Here is a 26,023-nt window from a genome sequence, read left to right as displayed (position 1 = left end):
AGTACAACACACCCATGTGAAAGGCTACACAGGATCAGTTATGTAGGAGGCTAAAGGGAAGACATACGCACGTATACACCAAAAGTATACAAACAACAACAGTCCTACTGTGAGGTTTAAAATCGTATCAAAAATATTAAGGAGATTGTTTAAAAATGTCTAAATGGCGGATAACAAAGATGGTTTCAGGACTGTACAAGGATAGGTTCATACCTATCCTTGTACAGTCCTGAAACCATCTTTGTTATGAGGATCGGCTGAGGGAATGTGGACTGCAGAGTTTGGTGGATAGAAGAAGGAGAGGTGATATGATTGAGACTTTTAAACTGTTGAGAGGTGGTTACAGAGTTGACACTGGGGAGTTCTTTCGCTTGGTTGAACAGCGGGAAGAAGTGATGACAAGGGGCCATCCCTGGAAGTTACGAAAGAAAACTGTGAGCAAGAGGGTGAGGAGTGGTTTCTTTTCATGGAGGGTGGTGGAACCGTGGAATGCATTGCCTGCTAGAGTGGTGAGAGCAAGAACAGTCAATGAGTTCAAGGAGTGGTATGATAGACTTTGTGTTTCCTAGACGGGCACTCTCGCGATGAGTCTTTTGACTCCATGAAGGCCTTAGTAATAATAATAATAAATTAACATATTGCATTTTACAATTGGTGATAATACAGGCAAAACGCATATTCATCTGAAAATTGGGTCATATGACTTTCAAAAAATTTTACGGTATTTATGCACAAAGCAGCATCACTGAAAATGAAACAGAATAGTTTTATTGTTAAACCAACAATCGATTACATTTAACATGAAAAGCTAACATTTCACAGAATATCAAAACGTGTGGCTGCATATTTCTAAGGATTTGCTCACAGATGTCTTAACAGAAGATCTTTCTTCAGTATGAACCATTAAATGTCTTCTGAAGCCACAATGATTAGGATTTTTTTTAAGAATTTTACAACTAAACAACGCTTTTGAATTGCGAATCCTTCATTGTGAATCTATAAGGACGCGACTGTGGGAAGTCTCTTGGCACGAATATTACTACCAAAAGGATTCTGCTGACTGACAGTAAATTTCCAATGGTTGTTGGAATCAGTTACCGGATTAAAAATTCGATTTCGCAACTGGTTTTCTCTTGAGCCTAAAAGATAGGCGCTTTCTAACACTTGTGAACTGAAACTTATTTTTGAGATGTCCCAAGCGAAGGTGCCTCACTTATATGAATCTTTACGCGTTCTTTGAGATGGGAGGTTTGTGAAAATCTCCTCTCTCACACTTCACAAGTGTAAGGCTTTTCACGAGTATGAACTCGTAAGTCCTTTTTGAGATTGTAGCTTTGTGACAATTTCTTATCACAAACTTCGTAAGCGAATGGTTTTTCATGAGTATGAACCCTTAAGTTTCCTGAAATGGGAACTCTGTGAAAATTTCTTTTTACAGACTTCACAATTGAAGGGTTTCTTCCTAGCATGAATCTTTGAATGTTCTTTGAGATTTAGAGCTCTGTGAGACTTTCTTTTCGAAGATTTCACAACAGTAAGGTCTCTCATGAGTATGAACCTACAAGTGCTCTTTGGAATGGGAGTTCTGCGAAACTTTCTTACCACAGAATTCACAGTGAAGTGTTTTTCACCAGAATGAACTTTCATGTGTTCTTTCAGACTGCTATTTCGGGAAAATGTCCTTTGACAGAGTGCACAAGCGAACGATTTCTCAATAGTATGACCTTTTAAGTGCTGTTTGAGACCGCTGCTTTGTGAGAATTTTTGTTCGCATATTTCACAAGTGAAAGGTTTGTCTTGAATGTGACATCGCGAGTGAATTTAAGAGGCTCCACTTACCTGAACATTTTTTCGCACAAATTTCACAAATGAAGGACTTCTCTTGAATGAGATCGTTTAAGTGAACGCGTCTAAAGCTGACGCATTCTAAAAATCAACTTAGATGATTGACAACTGAAAAACGCCGACTTACATAATCGAACTAATCGAAATCTGTGATTCATGAATTACTTTCTCCTGTATTTTCCGCTGATTATGTTAAGTACTTCATTTATATTTTTCTAAAGATAAAAAATGTTTGTGATTGTCCCTTTCATCCGAAAGTCATTTCTACATATATTTCTGCAATTTTTCCATTTGTTGACTAATCTGTATCTTTAAAATTGGTTATCTTATTATAAACATTTCCAATATGTTTCTCGACAATTCTGGAACGATTTTGAGCAGACGTTATGGAAATTTCTGAAGCTTGAAATGTTCAATTTTCTGTAAAATAACTTCTAAGTTAACTCGCAAATTCAGTTTCCATGAATTTTCTGCAATAAAGAATGACAAACAGAAAAAATAATGAGGGGTAACTGCTTTGAATAATGCCATATTTTAAATAAAAATAATTCGTAATTATATTCATAATAATAAGAGAGTTGAGCCCCGTGGCTCGTGCATTGGCACTGCAGAACTCCCAATTTTTCTCGATATATAAATATATTTATTAATTTATTTATATTCGCTTGTAATATTTAATTTTATCATCAACAATCCTATACAATTCTCTTATTTTGTATAAAAAAATAATAAAAATCCATCTTGTAGCACTTAGGAGGGTGCTAGCAGCATTGTGTTTACCACAGTGTCATGTTGCTACGCGCGCAAGCATATGCACGTCATAGTGAGATGCGAGTTATTAGCGTAATGCGGCACTGTCCGTCAAGCAGTTCCACTGTTGTTTATATGCAGTTTACGCCAGTAGTAGAGTGTTAACTCCGTCTCTTTAAATATTAGGACATTACAATTAAAGGATTTAATTGTAATGTCCAAAAATTGTAAATCCATTCCTTTAATTACAATTAAAGGAATTGGTTTTGTTTTATCGATAATGAACAATATTTCTTCGTGTTTAATTTTTTTTTAATTTTTACCATAATTTTGATATTTTATTCAAACACGTATACACGGTACTTACATGTATGCATATTTCGAAAGTTGCAGCACCCCCACGCTTTCAAACCACGAGCCGCCACCACTGCAAATTACAATACTTTATCTTTTGTTAAATTAGCTATATCAAAATTTCAAACACCCTTCTCATGAAAGACAGTAATAAATTCTATCCCCAGTTATTTCAAATTAATTCAAAGAATATTTAAAGATTGCCAAAACGGAAATTGTTTTGATTTGTTTTGTTAAGTTTCCATACTTAACAAAACAAATCTAAATAATTTCTGTTTTGGCAGCCTTCAAGGAAAACTCAGAGTTAATATTTATATTCTTGTAAAATAACAGTTAACAACTACGATGCAAACCACGTGAACTTTAAATTTTACATAAAATAATCAATTTTTTTCATTAGGTCAATCCCACCTTTGAAAGGTTGGAAACCTACAACACACTGAGTACAGCCGACGATCTGGAAACTCTAATCTAGAAACTAAACCAAGAACATTTCAAGCTCCCAGCAATCAGAATTAGTAGTCTAACGCCAGGCAATGAATACCATCTGTTATTAAAAGACTTTCACAAACATCTATGTCATAGGGATTTGAACCCATAATCTACAGATTTGGGCAGCAGAGATCAATTCACCCATTCTAGTAGGCTAACCAGGGTTAACATGTAAAAAGACTCTGCATCCTTCTATAATCCTGGCGATAGATGACTACTGCTTAGTGAGATCCTGCTGCTTTGCTTACTGCAGTGCTTCCCAAACTTCTGGATGTCAGGGTCCCCTTTGCAAAAATTAAAATATTTCACGGCCCCCCTCGAAAAAAAAATATTAAAATAGAGAGATATATTATTATAATATTTATATTCAATACAAAACATACACAGCGAATATTGCAAAAATCAAATGCATGTATTACATATTTTGCCTCTTACCGTTTGGTTCTGAAGACGATGCAGGCTGTTCTGGTAAAATATGAAATACTCTCCTTTTTTGAGTCTGTTTCTGCTTCTTCTGATTGTTCGCGAGATTTTTTTTTTAATTTTTTTATCAGCCACTTATCCATCTCAGGGTTAAATTTTTTAACGTAGAATAGATCAAATAATATCACCACTTACCGATACTGGCACACCACAGACTGACAACATGAAATGAGTGAATATTACCTGAATAAGGGAATCCCCGGACCAGGAACATTTTTCTCTTTTGTGACTTTTCTCCCTTTACGGTAATTAAGCCTAACGCGAAACAGACAGCAAAGGCAGGTTATTAAAACGTGCATATGATTGGTGCGGTATTAACAAAAGATCGCGCAACCGAAAGATAAAAGCACAGCTGACAATTGAGTTGAAATGCTAACTCTCTTCAACCGAATTCCATATGTGAAACTGACATAACATTCATTATATATATATATATATATATTACTTAGTTTTAACACTTTTACGAATTTTAACACGTTCGGTTGAATTTTATTGCTGCCTTGGAAAATCGAACTCACACACATCTAATTAATAACAATAGTTTTTAGTTAGATACTGTGTTTGCCCATGCAACATATGGTTTTGTTTCAGTCTATACAGCATAGTTTCTGTATGAGGGGACATGCGATTCATTAATTAGCGCGTTTTTATCCCAGTTGTCTCTAATTGCACTATTTGTTGAGAAATATATTACACAGACTCCTCATACCTTATTCACTGGCATAATAAAAGTACTTGTTTTGATTGCCTCTGCAGTATAGTGGCTATTAGGGAGGGCGTGTTGTTTACCACTGCAAGCGAGTTACTATCTCCCCACATGAACTTGTTTAAGCTTTTTTTTTTCATGTGTGAAGTATATGCGAAACTTTCATTGGTAACAGAAAACTAGCTCGGATGACAGTGATAATATAAAACGAGTTTTGATATGTATATAAAGTCAATATCAACAGTCCCTGATTACGAACGTGTGATGAAAGGGACAGGAAGATTTGGAGCTTCCCTGGAGAGCATTCGAAGTAAATACAATTAACCACTGCTTTGAAATGAAACGTATGAATAAGCAATATTTACTAATATTCATTAAGCGCCGAAATACGCAGGAAGCAAAGTTTGTGAACCAACACCAATGCGTGAATTTTTCCATTAAAATATAAAAAATAACATTAAATACGTTTCATTTAAAATAAAAAAAACTACATAGTTTTAAAACATTTTAAATTTGTTTTCATTATTTCTCGGCCCCCCCCCCCCCTCACAAAACCTACATCCCCGAAGGAGGCCGCGGCCCACAGTTTGGGAAGCGCTGGCTTACTGCACCATTGCTTGAAGTGACCAACTTTGTTTGGTCACTTCAAGCAGTGACCAGAATGTTTGGTCTTGAGTGTGTGTGGGAGGATCTGGCTTTCGTCTCTAATAGAAGTTTATCTAGCATCAATACGAGTACAACTCAACTTGTTGTTAGATTCATATGCCACTATAAAAGATGACATTTGAACATTTGTTTTTTTCGGATATGCAAGCTCAGAGACTTGAGTTGCCTCATTTGATCTGTTGTGGCCGAAATTTCCCTAGCCTCACTCTTTCCAATTCTGTTGCTATCCCTGTTTTCCAACAGCTCATGTTTTTTCCTGAATCTTGCTTATTCACCCTTCAAACTACCTGAACAGTAAGGTCAACTTCATTGATAATTTTTATCTCTATGCCGCTTCAGTTTTCTAATTCAACATTATGAAATGTTTCTTCCAAAACAGATTTTCCAAGTATACTGTGGTTGTCAGCCTTGTTCAGGATGGGCCAAGTCACGAAAGGGATCTAAAGTTTTAATAACTTTTTTAAATTTATTTTTTTAATTATTTATATTTCTTTTATTTATATTTTTATTTTACAAATGGTATTGTAAATTTAAAACAAAAAATAAAGGTGTTATTAAATATTGAAACCCCTTTGTAACTTTTGGTCCACCCTGTACTTCTGATTATAATTTGGTGCAAATTACCTATTTTACAAGATGCCATTCTCATGCCACTAACAACTTTGATATTTGTCAGCAAAGATTGCTAAAGAATTGTGATTATTATTATTATCATCACCTGACCTCCACGGAGTCCGAGACTCATCATAGTAGGTACACACACATTACTGTGCACAATGCTCATTCAACTGTGCCTTAAACTGATTCAATGTGTCTACATTCACACTCAGGCAATGCACTCTCCACGCAAAGAACCTGCTCCTCACTCCTCTGCTCACACCATCTTAATACAGTTTCCAGTGATGGCCTCTTGTTTTACACCCCCTCTCTCATTCTATGAAAAATATTTTCCCTGTCAACCTGATAACAATCCCTGAATAGCTTATATGTCTCAATCATATCTTCCCCCCTCTTCCTGCTATTCACAATGCTTTGCTACTTACATTCTCTCAATCTATCCTTGTACTCTACATTCCAAAAATCACTGGATACCTTTGTAAATCTTCTCTGAATCCTTTCCAACATATCCTCATCACCATGAAAACCCAGGGACCAAATATGTGCACAATAATTCACACGCGGCCTTATAACTTTTCTATTTCTCCATGTCAGGATCCTCCACATCATTACCATTATCCGATGTGGTGTCTTCACAACATGTGCAACGTGGCCCTTGAATTTCTGGCCTTTGTCAACTATCATTCCTAGATTTTCTACCTTCATTAAAGTTTCCCCACCAAGTGTATACTTTTCATCCCATCGTTGCTTACTAAATCTCATATCCTTACACTTTGCAACATTGAACAAATAGTTCCACTTACCTGCCCATTGATGCAATCTATTCAAGGCCTCTTGTAAGGCATTAACAGCTGCTTGACTCTGCATTGCTCTCCCCAATTTTACATCATCTACAAACAGCTACTTATCACTAGTTAAACAAATCCCAATATCATTAATATACAAAATGAACAGCAACGGTCCAAAACTGATCCCAGCAATACACCACTAGTGAACTTCCTCGTTTGGAATACTGTACCTACGTATACAACTTTCTAATACCCTTCTGACAGCCAGTCATTGATTCAACTCAGAAGTCTGTTTATCCAACCCCATCTGTTTCAATTTATTTAAGTTTATCGTATGGCAGTCTAATCAAAAGCTTTTGCAAAATCCAAGTACACTGTATATGCATCTCCACTGTCCAAGGTATTTGTTACCTTGTTAGTAAAACACGCTCTCACTTTAACAAGCCCATGCTGATAACCACAGAGAATACTGCTGTTATCAACCAATTTCTGTATCTTACTTCTCACCAATCTCTCTCTCTCTCTCTCTCTCTCTCTCTCTCTCTAGTATCTTCACCACAACTCCAGATACACAGACCGGCTTATAATTTGAATGTACAGCCTTATCACCGCCTTTATGCAATGGAACAATTTTATCCTCCTTCCACTCCCTTGGAACCTGTGCTGTTGCAAGACTCTTATTAAACAGGCATGCCAATGCTATTGCCAATTCCCTGGAACATTCCCTTAAGATGCATGGGGATATGTTATCAAGTCTTATCGCTTATTGACATCAGGGTTATTTATTTCCTCAAATACCTCCTGCTCACTCACAATTAATTCCTTATTAAATTCCTCATGAATCGACCTTGATCAGGATGAAATACCCTTATAAATCGATCACTGAATTCCTCAACAATGACTTCTGTAGCAGTTACCACTCTACCATTTTCATCCATTAGCATCATCTGACCATGATCATTCTTCCTTCTACTTGCCACCTATCTAAAAAACTCTCGAGGGTTTTTCTTTGCCTCATTTGCCAATTTCTGCTCATATTGCACATTGGATTTCCTTACTGAGTCACTCTCCTGGCTTGTTTTTTTTTATACATATATTTCTTTGTCAGTTCCCAAGTAGCATTTATTTCCTTACCACCCAACTCCCCATTCTGTGTTATAGTTTCAAGCTGTCTCCTACGCTTGTCATAATCACCAGCCTTATAATTCCACATATATCCTTTCCTCGCAAAAGCCTGCATATGGCTAGCCACAACCCAGATGATCATTTCATGATCACCCTCACCAACTGGAGAAAAGTGTGAAACCCCACTCATAATTATATCCTCTGATGATATGATCAGATCTAAAACTCTCAATCCTTGCGAACCCTCCTTTACATGCTGCCTGAGATAGTTACCTCTCAAAAACTTGAGAAATTCATTTTCCTTATTTCCAAATGCTATCTCTGCATTCCAATCTATACTACCATAATTAAAATCATCCATAATAATTATCCTTCCTTTGTTTACTAATCCAAGTTGTTTATACATTTCTTCATCACCACCATTCACGTCTTCGGTATGATAGCAACATTCAACTGAATATGACTGCCTGTCATAACCATTTCCACTATTTCCTCCTTCCATGTCTACTTTATGTAGACTTAATTCCCTTGCTATCATCAATAGCGTTCCCTCCTCCCTTCTGGCGCTTTCTATCCTGGCAAAAAATACTGTATCTTTCCATTTCTATTCCTGTTAAAATATCTTCATTCAACCAGGTTTCACTTATTCTAATGATTTTGGAGTGAATATGGTGAATGAGCTGTGCGATTTCTGTCTTTTCTATAGTTCCTTCTCCTTACAAGAACACTTCTTCCAATTAAGCTAACATAATTCTTGCTAGATTGATGATTGAATTTTCATTAATCTCTCAAAATCTTCATCTAAATCAGTTTTTCAACAAGCACGCCAGGGAAGTCCAAACACAAAATATCATGTCATGCACCAAAACACCTCAACCAAAATTTACGCCTACAGAAAAGTATGTAGCAACTGCAAGGAAACAATCACCAACAAAATCGTCTGATGATTTCATAGAGACAAAAAAAAAATAATAATAATAAATTTTTGCTTCTTATCCAAACATCTCTTCCTTAGCTATCACCACTGGTCATAACATTTGGTTCACGTGCTTTTTTCTCTTTTGCATCCTGCTGGTACCACTGCAACTTCACCTAAAAATGAAGTCACCTCCACCTTGTCATTGAGCTTTTCTTCAATTCTCATAATAATTATTTAGACAACTGGCTATTCAGATTTACTTGTGGTTGGAATTCATTATTCATTTATTCCACTAAACCTTATAACGGGTCTAGACTGTTTACCTCCTACCATTCTTGGAAGAAAAATAAATAAATAAACGAAACAACTCCATGTTGCCCTTGATTTTTTTTTAATTAATTAATTTTATTTTATTATTTTATTTTTATTTTTGACAGAGAGAGAGAGAGAGAGAGAGATTTACTATTTACTATTTAACATTTTCAGGGCATTTGAAAGAATTCACTATAGACGCTTTTCTAAGCAAACTAATGTTGCTTCTGCGTCTTTTCTAACTACTCACTGAATATTATTATGGAATATTGGCTTTCTTCCTCACAAATTATCTACTAATGTAAGAGTACCCTAGGATGCTGTTCTTTCTCCTAGTGTTTTTCTTTTATACATGACTGCCCTTCTTTTTTCCTGACCTCAAATCCTAATCACAGCATTGCTGGTGACAGCAATTCTACGAATATTTCTCATATGAGAGCAGACAATATATACAGACCAAAACAAGTTATTATCCCCAGTGGAGCGAAGACCATCTTGGTTCAACCATACACCATCTTCACAGACAAAATAGATATCACTGTTTTAATATATCAACCTACACATGAGAGGTCTCAAGACTTACAGCATGACAGTGAATTTTGTGGGAAAGTGTTTAGAGAAAGGAATTAATGTGTTTCATGAAGAGTTAAAGGTTGTATGTTTTGGGAGAGCAGTATGGGGAAAGACTGCTCTAAAGGACAGTAGTCAATAGGAAGAATAAAGGAAGAGAATGAAATTGGTTCAGTGGGTCTGCAGTTGAACAGCATATGGATGTTGACTAGCGCCTGCGTGTGTTCTAACATGATTACAGGAGCATGTGTGAATAGCATCCATGGAAATGCCTACAGAAAAAACATGATGCAGAAACAGAGCATCTCTGGAAAAGTGATTGGAGGGACTTTGTGAGAGAAGTCATCTGTGAGGCCAGTATCTTCTTCTGGATGCAATCTAGTATTCTGAGAGAGTGGTATGGTGTGTCACCCCAGATGTGAGAGCATGGCAGAGTCAAGCGGATGTTACGGCCTTGCAATATGACTTGAAGAGATTGTATGAATGGGCAGATAAGTGGAACTATCAGTTCAATGCATGTATCATAAGTGAAAGTTTTGAAATTTGTTAAGTAATGATGAGCGTTTAATGCATTCTGTGAAAGAAAGCATGTATAGTGCTAAGCATTATGGGGAAGGGCCACTATGCAGACTGGTTTCAACCTTTGTTGAGGTCTCATCAGTGGGAGCCAGACCCAGAAGTGACACCAAGGTTAAAGTAATGCAGAAGTCATATTTCCATATAGTAGCAAAAACGTGTCACATATTACTAAAATACTCTGGATTAGAGATAGACGCTGAAAGTTTTTTTCCACTTAATTATACTACAAATTGTCTGCGCTGTTAGCCTAGTGGCTTTGCGCTTCGCAACCATATGACTGGGGAAGGAGTGTCCTAGATTCGATCACCGTCGACGAGTTGAGGAGCTTAAGGATCTTCCTCGGCCATGCTGTCCATGCCCAAGTTAGCTAGTCTTGGGCATGGACAGCAGGATTCCCGTCCCCCCAGTTTATCTGGGGTTTTTCATCCCACAAGCAGGCAAACCATCCCCGTGAACACAGTGTTGCATATATATAGCTACTCCTAAACAGTCGAAAGAATGTAACTACACAACAATATACTACAAATTAAAGATGCCAAGAAATTATATTCTGCATTACTTCAACCTCAGTATCACTTCTGGATCTGACTCCCATTGATGAGACCTCAGATCCCAGAGGGATGTCACTGATCTCCCTTTCATGATGCTTTAACCAGTACTTTAAGCCTACATATGCACACTGAAATAACCTCTGGTGAAAGAGGCTATTTGACTGGAATAAATGCATGCATTATACCATGCATAATATCATACGGTTCTGTTTACGGAAGTGTGTGTGGTGGTGGGGGGGGGGAGAGAAATCTTGCTCAAAAACACTGCAATAGCTATTATTTTCAAAAAACGATTTTGTGTTTTTGAAAACAAAATATTAATAAAAAATTAGTAAACTCGATATTTGGTTTATAACCCAGGTATGAAAATTTTTTTAAAGCTGTGGCCCTCCTTCCCCCAAAGTGAAAATATCAATTCAGAATACCACGGGCTTTATATTTTTTGAAAATGAAAATTTGTGCAATAAACACTTGGTTACAGGAGCAACTGACATTTGGCCTAAAATTGGGTTTAGTTTCCTAAGGCTTCACGCCAGCTTTCAGTTGTGAAAGCTATATTTCACCCAGGTTTCAGACAAGATCAGACTGAGAATGCCAGGCAAGATTAGGTGTGGATCCAATTTTTAATGTTTAGGTTTACCGCCGCTGACAGCGGCTTTATACAAAAAGCTTTTTATTGCGCTCCCCTTGATAAAAACGTCAAAAAATTTTAAACAAATGTAAATGCTAAAATAGATTTATCAAAACGAAAAAAATCTTGCATATTTTTTTACTTAGATTTGTTGATTTGAATCTGCATAGAAGAAGACTTCCCTCACTCGTACGTTTGGACCGAGCTTCCCGGAACTGCAACAATATGCCTACCGGAAGATGTCAGCGGTGCTGACAGTTTGAGACTGCGCGATTTTTTTGAATCGATAGCGGACTTTAACAGTATCAGTTAACTATAAAACAGCGGTAAACAAAGGTAAATTACAAGTTGTAAGGAAGTTAATTTTTTAAAAAAATTAAAACTTAAGAATATCAAATAAGAATAAAAATTCTAAGGCCATGTAAGGTGCTATACGTTTAGATATTTGTGGGTGACAATAAAAATACATTTGCCACTTCTCAGATAATAAAAGCTTTCCTTTATCACATATGAAATTCGCCTTGAACAGAAACAGCAACCTTAAATCACGTGACTCAGAATTTTAAAAGTTACAGGACAGACGCATTTTACACCCTCTGTCCAAAAAGAAACCGAACTTTTCGAAAACAGAAGAAACTAGTGGTGCCACCTGTTGCGTCTTTTTTGTTGTCGAATTATGACATTTATTTCATTAGAAGCCGAGTTATAGTACCAAGAGTGTGTTTTGACGAACGGTCGGAAAATGAGTTTCAAACAGACAGCTGCGATTGACTTTTGTGTTAAACGTGGTAAAACTTTTACCGAAACGCATCAAACGCTTCGAAAAGCATACGGTGATGAATGCTTCTCCCGTACTCGAGTTTACGAGTGGTTTAAGCGATTTCAAAGTGGTCGTGAGACGTTTGAGGACGACGAAAAGCCGGGCTGTCCAAAAATTGAACTGAGCGAAGTTCAGATCCAAAAAAGTGCGTGATTTCATCGAAGAAAACCCGCAATCGTCTGTGAGATTGACTGAAGATGAATTGAGGATTCCGAAATCAACCGTGCACAACATTTTGACCGAGAATTTGGGCCTTCGTAAATGGAATTCGCGATTTGTTCCTCACAAGTTGACCGACGACCAAAAATGTATCGAATTGAACACTGCAAGGACCTCATAAAGACTGAAACTTCCTTGAAACGATCGTTACTGGTGACGAGACGTTGGTGTTTTGAGTATGAGTCCGAAACAAATCGCCAGAGTGGAGACCGCCAGCAGAGGGGCATCCAAAAAAAAGTCGCTTGGAGAAGTGAAAAGTAAAGACAATGCTGATTTGTTTCTACGATTCCAACGGCAATATCCACAAAGAATTCGTTCCGCCTGGTCAAACGGTCAATGTTGAGTTTTATCTGGAATTTTTGAAGCGACTGATGGCGATAATTCGTCGCGTACATCATGAATATCGTGATGACCGACCGTTCGTCAAACACACTGTCGCTCTTGGCACTATAACTCGGCTTCTAATGAAACAAATGTCATCAACAGTTGACACAACACTAACGAAGGTTGCCGCCTTCGACAATAAAAAGATACAACAGGTGGCGCTACTAGTCTCTTCTATTTTCGGAAAGTTCGGTTTCTTTTTGGATCGAGGTTGTATTTCTCCAGGTTGAGTCTTAATTAATTTTTTACATTTTTTTTTTTTCAACTTCTGTCTCAACAATGTTAATTGCAATCCATCTTAGTTTTCACAGTCTTCCAACTGGTCTTCTAGCATTTGGTTTCTATTTGGCTGATTATTATTTCCTTCCCCCCCCCCCCCCCCGTTGTGTTTACACACGTTTGTGGTTTTTTTTTTTTTTTTTTTGCTTTACTTTTTTGGCTTTACTGGTTTTGTATATTTCTTCATTCCTAATTATATCAAACTTTGTTTTTCATGTAATTTTTCTAAGAGTATATAAAAGCTATCAGATAATATGAAAACAATAACAGGAAGCACAGAGAAATATTAGGTGAGTACAACGTTAGTGCTAAAAGGGCTCACGCAAGCATTAGACCACGTGACCAACGTCACAGATTACACCCGTGGATGGTTATTAACATTGACGTTGCATCCGGTGTTGTCGTTAACGCCACCGTTTGCCGGGTGGAGATGGAAAAGAAAAACATGAAGGATTTCCCGTTGATAAGCAAAATGCGGACTTTAAAAATCCTTGATGTCGTGGCAATACCAGACACAAATTGAAATACATCACTGGTGAGGCACAGAAAAGTCCGCTATTGATTTCCAACGAAATCAGAGGGAGTGGAAATACACTGTATCTAATGGATACTTTTGTTGATAATTTTGCTTTACTTTCAACGACGAAAAGATCTTACAAGGCCCGAGTAGTTCAATAGAAGAAGCAATAATAGGGAAAAAGGATCACTATTCTTATGTAGTAAGAAGATATACTAGACCACGTTATTTATTCCTGAAGTACCTTTTTAAACTACCTTTTTATATTATTATTATTATTATTATTATTATTTCATGACACCTTTAAGGAGTCCAGAGACTCATCGTAGGAGGGCACCTGTTCTACAACTCTCTGCCTCCATAATTTAATCCACCACCAACTTCTACACCGAATCGCTACTACCATCATCATCCTCTATACCAACGCCATTTAATGCCCACCACCACTAGTATTTGTTTCTATTTATTGCGTGTGTTTGAAGGCCGATTTGTCTGTATGTGGGATGAAAAACCCGAGTTTTAGGGGGAAAAACTCTGCTACTTTCGTATGAGATCGGCTAACTCACTTTCTGAAAATTTCCCATGTAAAGATTCCTCTCGTCACGACCAGAATCGAACTTAGGCCTTTTCTAATCGAAGGGCGCGACGTACCGTCATTGTTCCAAATTACGCTACGGAGGCACTTAAAAAAAGAAATTCTTTGCGATCGTCAGGTTCAATGTGCCCGTGTACAGCACTGCACACACAAGTTTGTGAACGCATATAATTTTCGGAGATTTCCAAAAATCATGAATCTAAGATTTGAAAGTAAATTTTATTCAATGCATTGCAGTAAACTAGGAAATTCTTCACTAATGCAGCAGTTTCCTTGATGATGTTTTTTTCATTTGTCTTCCCTGCATATTTTAATAACTAAGTTACTGCACTGATCTAAAATTCATTTCATGGTTCTGCTAGCCACACTACAGCATTCCTCCTCCTCCTCGTCTCACAAACCATGGAGTGCTCAAACAATCACTTTAATGTTTAAGAGCTTCGATTTCATCACAGCATCAGTAGAGGATCTGATTATATCAGAAATGGCATCCTGGAATTAGATTAGAGAGAGGAACCATGTTATTTTGATTTGAAGAATGAACAGACATGCGGGAGTATCAAGGAGATATATATTTGTTTTAAATATAAAACTTTCATAAGGCTCTGTTTTTTCCCCGACTTGCTTTTATATTTAAGAAGTTAAGAAATCCTAAAAATTGCATTACGTAATTGAGGGAAAGAGCTGTTTGTTACACAAATACCGGCCACTAAATTAGAAACTTTTATTTAGTCTCGCATCGGGCCTAAATTACAGCACATACGCAGTTTGACATAGATTCCACAAGATGGTGGTTGCTCCCGCATCTGCAACATACCAGGCATTCACCAGACAGTCCTTTAACTGGGTCATATTTCACAGAAAAGGACTTTGCTTCCTGATCTGTTTTTCTAACATGTCCCTTATACTTTCATAGGAGTACGATCCAGGCTTACGAACGTGGCCAGAGAAGATGGTGGAAGTCACTGTCATGCTAGCTTGACCACTGCCGAACAATTCTTGATGCCATGGACATTAGGATTGCCATCCACGAAACAGCCATCACCTGCTAGATAAAACGTCAACAATGCAGAAAGGACTTGATTGCAAAAATGTTCAGATAATCCTTGGAAGACACCCAACCTTTCAGCAATATCAGGGGATCCCTTTCGTACCAACAGAATATGCCCAACACCATGACACCATCTCCAGCACCTTGAGTTACGTTTGCAAGGCAAGCAGGGTTGTTCATTGCTTAATGAGGCTCCCATCAAACTCTATCCACTGTCAGTGCAGAACAAAGGTGTACCATGACTCATCGGACCACATGACTTTTTTTAGTGTCCAGTCGCCGTGTTCCTGCCACCACTATAGACGAACTTTCTGGTTCGCAGAAATCGGTGGTTTCTGTATATGCATGCAACTACCACTACCGATCCTCTCCAATTTCCTGTGTAGTGTTCAATGAGATACGAGTCGGGAACAGCTTTGGTTCAATAAATTGGTCAATTACTGCAATTCTGTTTGTCCATAAAAAGCCTTCTTAGACGAAGGCGATCTCGTTCTTGACAGACTGTCTTAGGACCACAGTCACACCTCATAGACAAGCAATGTGGATTTTTTCCCACTGATTAAACTCCCGGGATATCTCGTCGAGTGAGAAACCAATCAGCTCTACTGTTTACAAAATCGTGGCTTCAGCCAGATGGGTACCCACAATAAGCCCTTTATCGAACTACGAAGGATCCTTTGTTTTCCACATTGTGATCAACACTGTTGTCGAGTACTGATAAGCAGCATTTTGAAATAGTTGCAATAGAACACGTGGTGACGCACGTGACCAAGTATTGCGCATATATACTGCGTAAGTTATGTTAATCTGTATCAAAAATTTCTAATTCACGTGGTACTTCAAAGAAAGAAAGATTCCAGAGGAATGGAAGACCTCAAAAACCATACTTCTATTCAAAAAAGGGAATAAGGAAGACAAAAAACTATCGTCCAATCACCTGTCTACTCTCTCTCACATATATAAAATCATGAACAGAGTAATACTGAACAGAATCCAAAACACTCTCGAAGACAACTTTAGTAGAGAACAGTCAGGATTCGGAAGAGGCTTCTCCACAATAGATCATATCCAGATCATTTCAAAACTAACAGAAAAATGCAAAGAATACCGAATCCCTCTATATTTCCTCTTTATTGATTTTAAAAACGCATTTGACACCATAGAACACAATGCAGTCATCAGTGCCTTACTGGAAATAAATGTGGACCTTACATCCACATGTAAGTAGGGTCCACATTAAAAAAATTTAAAAAAAAAATCAGACCACAAAAATAACCCTGTTTGATCAACCTATAAATATGGATATAAAGAGAGGGGTCCTCCAAGGCGATGTGATCTCCCCAAATCTATTTACCAGCACTTCAGATTACATTCTGAAAAAAAAAAAATAGCCCTAAACGGAGGAATAAGCATAGATGGTGAAAAACTACAAATCCATATGTTTTCCGATGATCTAGTACTGATATTCCACAACCCAAAAGACCAAGAAGAAATGTGTGACAAAATATACACAAACAGCAGTAAGATAGGCTTAGAAATGAATCTAGAAAAAAACAAAATGGATCAAAAACATCTACACAAGTGACAGTCACCTATGTATTAATAACTTCCCTATAGAACAAGTTGACTCCTACAATTATTTAGGACAAACAATAAAAATGAATAACGATTTATTTCGAGAACTAGCAAAAAGAAAGACAGCTTCAAGGCTATCATTCAACAGACTAAAAGAAACACTTACTGATCCAAATCTTGACATCTCTGCGAAGGCAAAACTATTTAATAGTGACATTCTTCCAACACTCACATATGAATCAGAAACATGGAACACGACAAGAAAAGAAGAGACTCCCAGAATAATTCAGCGTCCAATAGAACGCAGGATTTTTCACATCAGCATGGACGCGGAACTAAGAAAGAGATCAGGCATAAAAGATGTGGTAACTGCAGTATATGAAAGCAAGATGAGATGGGCAAGTCACATAGCCAGACTCAGAGATAACAGGTGGCCATATAGATTACTCAATTAACAATTAAGAAACTAGGAAGGCCACCTACAAGATGGGAAGATCCACTAGTGAAATATATGGGTATAACATGGAAGAGAGAGGCTCATGTAGAAAATTCTTGTAGAAAAAAAAGCGGAAGCATGTAGTGTTAAATCTTGAACACAAAATAGAAGTTACTAAGCAAGATAAAGTTGATATTTTATTGAATAATAAAGGTATAACGAAGATGAGATTTTAAAAAGAATTAAAATAGAGAAACGTGAACAGTAGATTCCACTACATATATCTCCAGACATATTTCGAAGAAAAATAAATAAATGATTTAGAGAAAAAAAATGTCAGAAAAAAATCTTGGAGTCTCAAAGGCAAACGCTGAAGAAAACGTTGATTCTTGTCGCGGCATGTGAATGCAAGAAATTAAACAGCAATCTTGAAAATCAAGAAAGAATCTTGAAAGTTTTACACAAAAAAAAAATCGCCAGGTGTCCTAAAAGAATACAGAAAAAATGCAAGAGAGAGAGATGTGTGTATGTAAAGGAACTAAATGACAGTCACGAAAGACTTTAGTAAGAACATTAAGTAAATATCAGAAAGTGGTAAAATGTTCTGGAGGCTATTGAAGAAGCTTAGAAATGGAGGAAGGAGTATTGTAAAAGGAATCCAAGATGATAATGATGATGTGAAAATTGAAGATAAAGATGTCTTTGATGTTTGGAGAAATTACCTTGTAAGATTATTCAGTCGAGCAAGTTGTAACATACAAACATAACAATGGTGGAGAATATTTAAGAGAATGCAAACAGTACGTATCAATACTTGAGGTAGAAAAGCCATCAGAAGCTTAAAATGTGTAAGTCCCCTGGAGTAGATAATGTTCAACTAGAAATGCTTAAATATGGAGGTATAAAAGTTTTTCAGTGGCTACACTGCATAATTCAGGGATCAGAAGGTTGAATTTCGAATGATGGGAGTAGAGCTTTTATAGTACCCATATACAAAGAGGGAAATAAAGCTGAATGTGAGCATTTCAGAGGAATTTGCCCTAAATTTACGGGTAAGATTTATGCAAGAATACTGGAGAAGACATTTTATTTATTGTTAGAAAACAAACTTGTGTTTAAGTTTTGCAGATCTGAGAAAAATATATGACAAGCTGTTAAGAGAAGAGCAATTTAGAACGCTATAGTTATAAGGGGAAATGGAACTTATAGAGTGCAATGTACACTTCTTGGGAAGAAGTCAGACACCATAGTGTGTGGACCAAACAGTCACAGCACCCAGCTTAATAATATGTAGAACCTCCTTTCGCTGCAGCATCCTACGGGGCATATTTTACTCCAGCGTACGATGGCGATCAGTGGGAATTTTGGACCATTCTTCCTGTAGGCATGCAATGAAGTTCTGAACTGTTATGGGGCGAACATCCTTTGACCTCACCCGATGCTCCAGTTCATCGCATAGATGTTCAATTGGGTTGAGATCAGGGCTCTATGGAGGCCAGTCAATTGTGGCGAGGTTCATGTCCACAAACCATGCAGTTACAGCAGCAGCCTTAGGACACGGTGCCTTGTCTTGCTGAGAGAGACAATGGTCAGTTCCGTATAAACGCTGCAAAGTAGTAAATATTGCATTGTGCAGAATGTTCAGATACCTCTCAGAATGCAGTGTTTGGGGCACCACAAATAGAGGTCCTAGGCCAAACCAGGAAAAACAAGTCCATACCATCACACCACCAATGAATTTAGTAGATTTAGGGCTACGTACTCTGGTAAGACTGGGCATTTGCCACACCTACTTCCGTCCCACTTCTTAGTAGAGAGTGTAGCATGTTTCATTGCTTCAAAACGCAGCTTTCCAAGCTTCCACTTCATACTGTACACGCTCCACGTTGTGAGCCTCGGTTCTGAATGTTTTTGTGCGGTTTCGTATTCCAGTGGATGCCGGGATCTCCGCATTCAACGTTTCAGCTGACGAACGGAGGTTCTTACATATTATCTTACGTAGCACCCTGCGGTGAGTGTGGTGTATCCACTGCAGGTACCACTTGGAGTTGACTCTTTGTGCTTCCATCTCGGTATGTTATCACTGATTGTTGACCTAAGATGGTCCAATCTTCAGAGAGCCATGGAGAGAATCTTTCGCATGCTAAGAAAGATAACATTTCTTTGTTTAAAAGATTTACAACTTGGGACACGTCAACTCGAATATAACTCTGTTGACGTCCAGTTATAACGACACCTGTCATTGTGACATCCTTAATTGCTGTTGTATTTCTTTTGGGGCATAGTATTAAAGGAAAATCACACACAATTCCAAGTTGCACATTGGAGTTTAAAGAAAATTAAATAATTTGTGTAATAATCACAAATTCATAAAATAAAAAAAATACAAGAAGTTTCACAAGAAATACGAATTCGGAACACTAACTGAATTCGTATTTATTTGATAATATACATTTTGACTTTATTTGGACAACGTAAAGGTTTGTTATTTACATGAAATTCTTAAAAGTAAACCTAATGGTAAGAGAAATTTGTCTTCGTTCAATCTCATTTTCGAGATTTGGTATTGGAGCATCTGACAGAAGCGAGTTTGCCTGCAGAAATTTCTGAGAAAAATGCCAAAATAGCTGCTGCGTAGCCAACAACTAATAGCCACAAAGAACCTTCAACATCCCATAGAGTTAGTGCTCGTGGCATTTTATCTTCGCTAGATGGAGCCACTTGTCGATATTTCAGAAAGTATTTGAACAATTCATCCTGCATGAACTTCTCTCCAATCCCACTGGCCACCAATCTTCCTACCCTGTAAACAATAAAAACACCATCTGTATTTCCTTTGATGATTATTTATTTCGTATCCAAACACAAGTAGTACATTAGTAAGTGGTAAAACATGATTTACAACAAATTAGAATACATTACAATGAGATTAGCTTAGATTTGGTAGGTGAATTATACAGGGAATAATAATTAAATATGAAAAACAGGAAACTATACATAACTTATATACAATAAACATGGTCAGATGTTCCTCCAGTATCTTGCATAATCAACTGCTCTTTCTGTGCAGGATATAAGGTCCTCTTTTGCACAAGGCGATGGAAGAAAGGGACAAGAAAGAAGGTGTTCCAGGGACTGGGTTGTCCCACACTCACAATCGTCTGGGCTGGTCAGGTAGCTCCATTTGATGAGGTTTTGTTTGCAGCGTCCTGTCATCCGGAGTCTGTTTAGACTTTTCCCAGTATTCCAGTCCAAGTGGGCACCATGTCGAAGATGCTCGGCTGTTGGAATATTTTCAGGATATAGTGCAAGCCATTGTTGAAGTCTTGTCTCTGGGAGGTTTTTAGGTAGTTCAACTGTTGTCAGGAAGCTATGTCGGGATCTTAGTCTTTGGGGCACTGAGGTCTGGCCGAACAGTGGGTGGCGTTTATCATTCATTTGTCTGCTTCTTTTATCAGCTGAGAATGCAGATCTTTGAATTGAAGGGGATGCAATACTAGCCAAAGTATACATGTCTTTTAGTGGTGTTGGTTTCAGGCATCCTGTAATTAAGCGGCAGCTTTCATTCAATGCTGGGTCAAGTTTTTCAGCATGGCAGGATCTGGACCATACTAGGCAGGCATATTCAGTAGAGGAATATGCAAAGGGCCAAGGCAGATCTCAGTGTGCTAGGGTCTGCACCCCCATTTGGAGGAAGTGAGCTTTCTTGGTATGTTATTTCTTGCATTCACTTTTGCCTTTGTTTTTTTGCGTTGGTTTCAGGCATCCTGTAATTAAGCGGCAGCTTTCATTCAATGCTGGGTCAAGTTTTTCAGCATGGCAGGATCTGGACCATACTAGGCAGGCATATTCAGTAGAGGAATATGCAAAGGGCCAAGGCAGATCTCAGTGTGCTAGGGTCTGCACCCCCATTTGGAGGAAGTGAGCTTTCTTGGTATGTTATTTCTTGCATTCACTTTTGCCTTTGTTTTTTCTATGTGGGTTTTGTGTGAGAGGGTGCGATCGAGAGTCACACCGAGGTAGATTGGTTTCCAGGAATGTTCTATATTAGAGCCTTCCCAAGAAATCTGTAGCTTCCTTATTGTTAACGTGGAAAAGGCCAGTCTGGGTTTTCAAGGGGTTTCAGTTGATTGCTGGTATGTGGTTAGGCTATTTAAGGCAAGTGATAGAGTAGTTTCAATGGACTTGAAATTTTTTGAATGAGTAGCTATGGCAAAGTCATCAGCATAGATAAAATTTCTAGTTCCTGGAAAGATGGGGAGATCATTGACGTAGATGTTGAAAAGTAATGGTGATAACACACTTCCCTGGGGGAGGCCATTTTTTGGTGGTGCCAGCGGCTCTTCCTACTCCCAAGGTCTACGTAAAAGCGTCTGTTTTCCAAGAGTGATTGGATCAGGAGGACAAGGCGACAGTCTATAGTTATTCTGTATATTTTATTTCTGAGTGTGAGATGGTTTACGGTATCATATGTTGCAGTTAGGTCTACAAAGACTACTCCTGTGGCTAGTTTTTTCTCATAACCATTTTCTATATATTGAGTGAGGTTGAAAATTTGTGATATGCAGGATTTGCCTGGTCTAAAGCCAAACTGCTCAGCAATAAGATGAGGCTCGATTAGGGGTTGTTGCCTATTCAAAATTAACCGTTCATATAATTTAAAGAGGTTGCTGAGTAGTGATTTAGGTCTGTAATTTTTTGCTTCGGTTGGGGGTTTTTTCCCTGGTTTCAGAAAGGGCACCACTTTGGCATGCCTCTAGATAGTTGGTATCCTTAGGGTTCTGTGTTGTATAGGTTTAATAACCACTCTTTAGTCGTGGTTCCAAAATGTTTAATCTGTTCATTACAGACATCATCAAGGCCTGCAGATTTTCTAGGTTTTAATAGGTTTATGGCAGCGTTGAGTTCAGTGATGGTGAAATCTGAGTTAATCATATTTTGTTCCTCACTTGGGGTTCTAAGTATCTTATTTTTTGTGTGTTTTTCAGTGAATTTTCCATTCAGCAGCAGCCGGTGAGCAATTTGATTAGCTGTTACCTGCGGATGCTCATATGGCTTAGTGAAATCCTTCCTAATTCTACTGATAAAGTTCCATGCCTTTCTGATACTATAGGTCATATCAAGGGCTTCTATTTCTTTTTTGCATGAGGAACGCCTTTCCTCTGCCATCTTGGAGCATAATTTTTCTCCTGCTTGGATTGTCTCTTCTGAGAAGGGATTGGTGTTGTAAAGTTGTAAGTAATCAGCATACTGGGCTTGTATGTCACTGGAAAGGCCTGAAATGGAGTTTGTGCGGCATCCTCAGGGGATGTGTTTGGTGGAGATTTTCCTCAGTATTTTTATGAATTCTGGATACTTTTGAGGGCTTGGAGGGACTTCTATGGAGCGGTCAAGATCTTCCATGAAACTCTTCTAATTAGCTTTTTGGAAATAAAATCGTCGTCTGTAAAGGACGGTGTTAGGCATAATTGCTGGGTTGAATTGAAGCATTATAGGTCCGATTCAACATACTCATGAATTGAGTATGTTGAATCGGATTTAAAACCTTTTTAACACAGATGTTGGATATTTTTGAGCTAACAAATATGAGGTTAGGGTTATAGCCTCGCTTCCATCTGCCACTATTGAAAGATGCAGGGAGTTTTGGATTTGATGATTTAATAGAACGCACAAAGAAGGATTAACAGAGTAAGAAAATTGTAAAAGGAACGTACAGGAAACAACTGTCTGAGTTGTTTGACAACTTCGAAAGCAGTTTATTCTAAAATGTTTGAGGAAAAAAACTCACATCTCATCAAATGGTTCTTTCAGTGATGAACCCTTCTGGAAAGCAATCCCAATCATCTCAGTCAAAAGTTCATCTCTGGACAACAGCAACTTGTAAACTTGACCGGACTGCATCATTAGCTTATCGCAATAATTCTTGCTGGATATGTAGGCGTAGTTCGTATTTAGGACGCGTTCCAATATTTCATTCTCAGAATTGACAATGTTTTTTGGATCTTTCAGCATTGGTTCTCCTAAGGTGTGAAACAGACCACTTTCTGCCTCCTGAAATGCCAAAAATATCATTTGTATTCGACTGGTTTTTAAGGCGTGTTTAAAACCAAGTAAAGAATGTGAAATGAATAAATCCAAGTAAAGAGACACCTACTGTGAGAAGTGTATACAAAGAAATCCCTGTTCCTGTTCCACATGCATATCTCCCCTCTGACACAGCTTCATAAAGCTTGTAAACTGTATCCACTGGAGACTCTCGTTCAGGAATCAGTATGTACGACAAAATGGCACCACTGTAACTGAAGGTGACAACCAAGGCAAAAATTCTCCAAGAAGCACACAAAATCTTCAACGATACAGAATTCCATATAGAATCCTTCCCTCCTGAAAAATCATCATATATAGAATGAGAATTTAGATTCGTCAAAGAATTTGCAATGCATGTTCAAATTTCTGTTGCTGTCGCTATCATTCATGTCGAATTTACTGTAATCAATAATTTACTATTCAAAATCAATTATTTATAAGCTGACGTTTTGCTAGCATTATTTAGAGGTACTAGTATGTATTGTTGATGTCCCTATGATAACGCTAGCTCAAGCTGGCGAAACGTCGGCTTGTAAATGATTAATTTTCACATCCCAATCTCTGTGGAGTTTTCCGTTTCAAATATTTCAACATGAATAATCGATTTATCAAAAATATTTAATTCTTTATCTTGGAGATCGTTTTAGAATTCATCTATAAAACTCGTAAGCTAGTTATTTTCGGAAATATTTATAGAAATTGCAGGCATCCGAAACTAAACGCCTGAGAAAGTGATTGCAGGAATCGTTCACACTCGCGCACAATCCGCATACAGTGAGGAAACTGGCAACCCAATTCAGAAATCAGAGAATAGATCAAATAATGAGGGCTTACCTGACAGGCCCTTGTGCCGAACTGGCCTTGATATTCTCCAATTTTTTCAGTGTTACTTATCCAGAGATGAATAACATAACTGAGCAGAATCTCTGTTGATCAACATCGGCGGAATCCATACCTTGCAGTCGTTTGAACTATTGAGCTTCAGGAAGTAATTTCTTAATATATCTCTATTATACAGGGTAGTTCAAAATTCCACATACAAATTTTGAGGGGAGGTAGAGGACATCAAAATCAATCATATTCACATAGGAATGCATAAACGGCAACGCCACCGGAAGGTACTAACAGGGACACACAGATACAGAAATAACACAAGGCAGTAAAAAATGTTACTAGGCGTAATTTAACCGTTCAATGGTAGTTGGATACATAATATGGTTTCACATGAGGTGCTCAAAGTAACGACCATTAGCAGTGGTGCATGCCTGATACTCACGACGAATTGATTGTCGTACATTTTCGAAAATACCTGGAGTTTCCCGGATATTAGCAGCGGCAATAGTGATTCTTGCCACGAGGTCTATGTCTGAGGCAACAGGCGTTTCGTACACCATGGCTTTAACGGTTCCCCCACAGAAAGAAATCAATGCTCGATAAATCAGGTGAGCGTGGGGCCATGCGACGGGTCCACCACGCCCAATCCATCGAGCCCCAAAGGACCTGTCCAAATACTGATGCACAGAAATGCCAAAATGGGCTGGAGCCCCATCGTGTTGAAACCAGATCTGCCAACGCACAGTCATTAGAACGTTGTTCAGTAAATCCAGCAGAACGTCATCCAGAAAGGTCCAATACTTCTGGGAGTCCAGTCGGGGTAGTAACATGTATGGGCCGACTGTTGTGCAACATGTGATCGCACAGCGTGTGGATTCTTATGGTCCCACACATGAGCGTTGTGGTGATTGAAGACACCCTTCGCAGGTAAATGAAGCTTCATCCGTGAAGAAAACACTAGTTGGATCCGCTGAGATGGCAGACACGATCCGGGTTTATGGCACGTGTGCTTGTCTCTGGATTATTGTCCATCGCATGCAACACCTCCTCTTCCATGGCGGGATTTCGCGCCGATCGTGGCAGCCCACTATCATGCCTACGATCCCTGAATGATCCTTGTCACACAAATTCTGATGCAAATGCGCCAATATTTGGTGATGCGGTACACGTCTGTTTGGGTACCTTTCGCGATACATTCGTACAGCGGATCATCAATTACAGTCAGCTACCCACAAACGAGGTGCATGTCTGCCATCTCAGCGTTCGTAAAACGACGCATGTTCTTCGTACGACGTCGAACGCTTGAACGAGGAAGCTCAATTGCTCACCTGTAGCGCTGGCGAACAGCGCCACCTTTCGGGTGCGTTTCCGGTCATACTTTCCTATGTGAATATGGTTGATTTTGATGTTCTCTATCTCCCCTCAAAGTCTGTACATGGAATTTTGAACCACCCTGTATAAGAAAGCCATGAGATACCACGCGTATCACTATCAGAAATTCCACATATCTCCGTAACGGCAGTTTCGCGGTAGGAATTGTGGCTAACTTGCTCCAGAATTTTAAAATCGTACATTAACCAAGAATTGTAATTCTACAGTGGGCTTTAGAAATACCTAAAATACCTATGAGTCAATTAATGTATAATAAAATAAGATATTAAACTTAAAAATAATATATTAAAATTACAAGTGCACACACGTGTACAGACGCTGAGATCCCAACTGCACATCCTGTTGGCTAGAAAGCGGATATTTAAGTCATAATCCAAAGGATGTGCATGTATTAAGATTGAGTTACCGTGATCATGGTTGAGATCAGTAACTCAGATCACAACAT

This window comes from Typopeltis vanoorti, chromosome 10 (assembly GCF_054136105.1).
Source record: "Typopeltis vanoorti isolate ZY-2024b chromosome 10, IOZ_Tvanoo_1.0, whole genome shotgun sequence".
Taxonomy (NCBI): Eukaryota; Metazoa; Arthropoda; class Arachnida; order Uropygi; family Thelyphonidae; genus Typopeltis; species Typopeltis vanoorti.
This window is presented reverse-complemented; position numbering follows the sequence as displayed.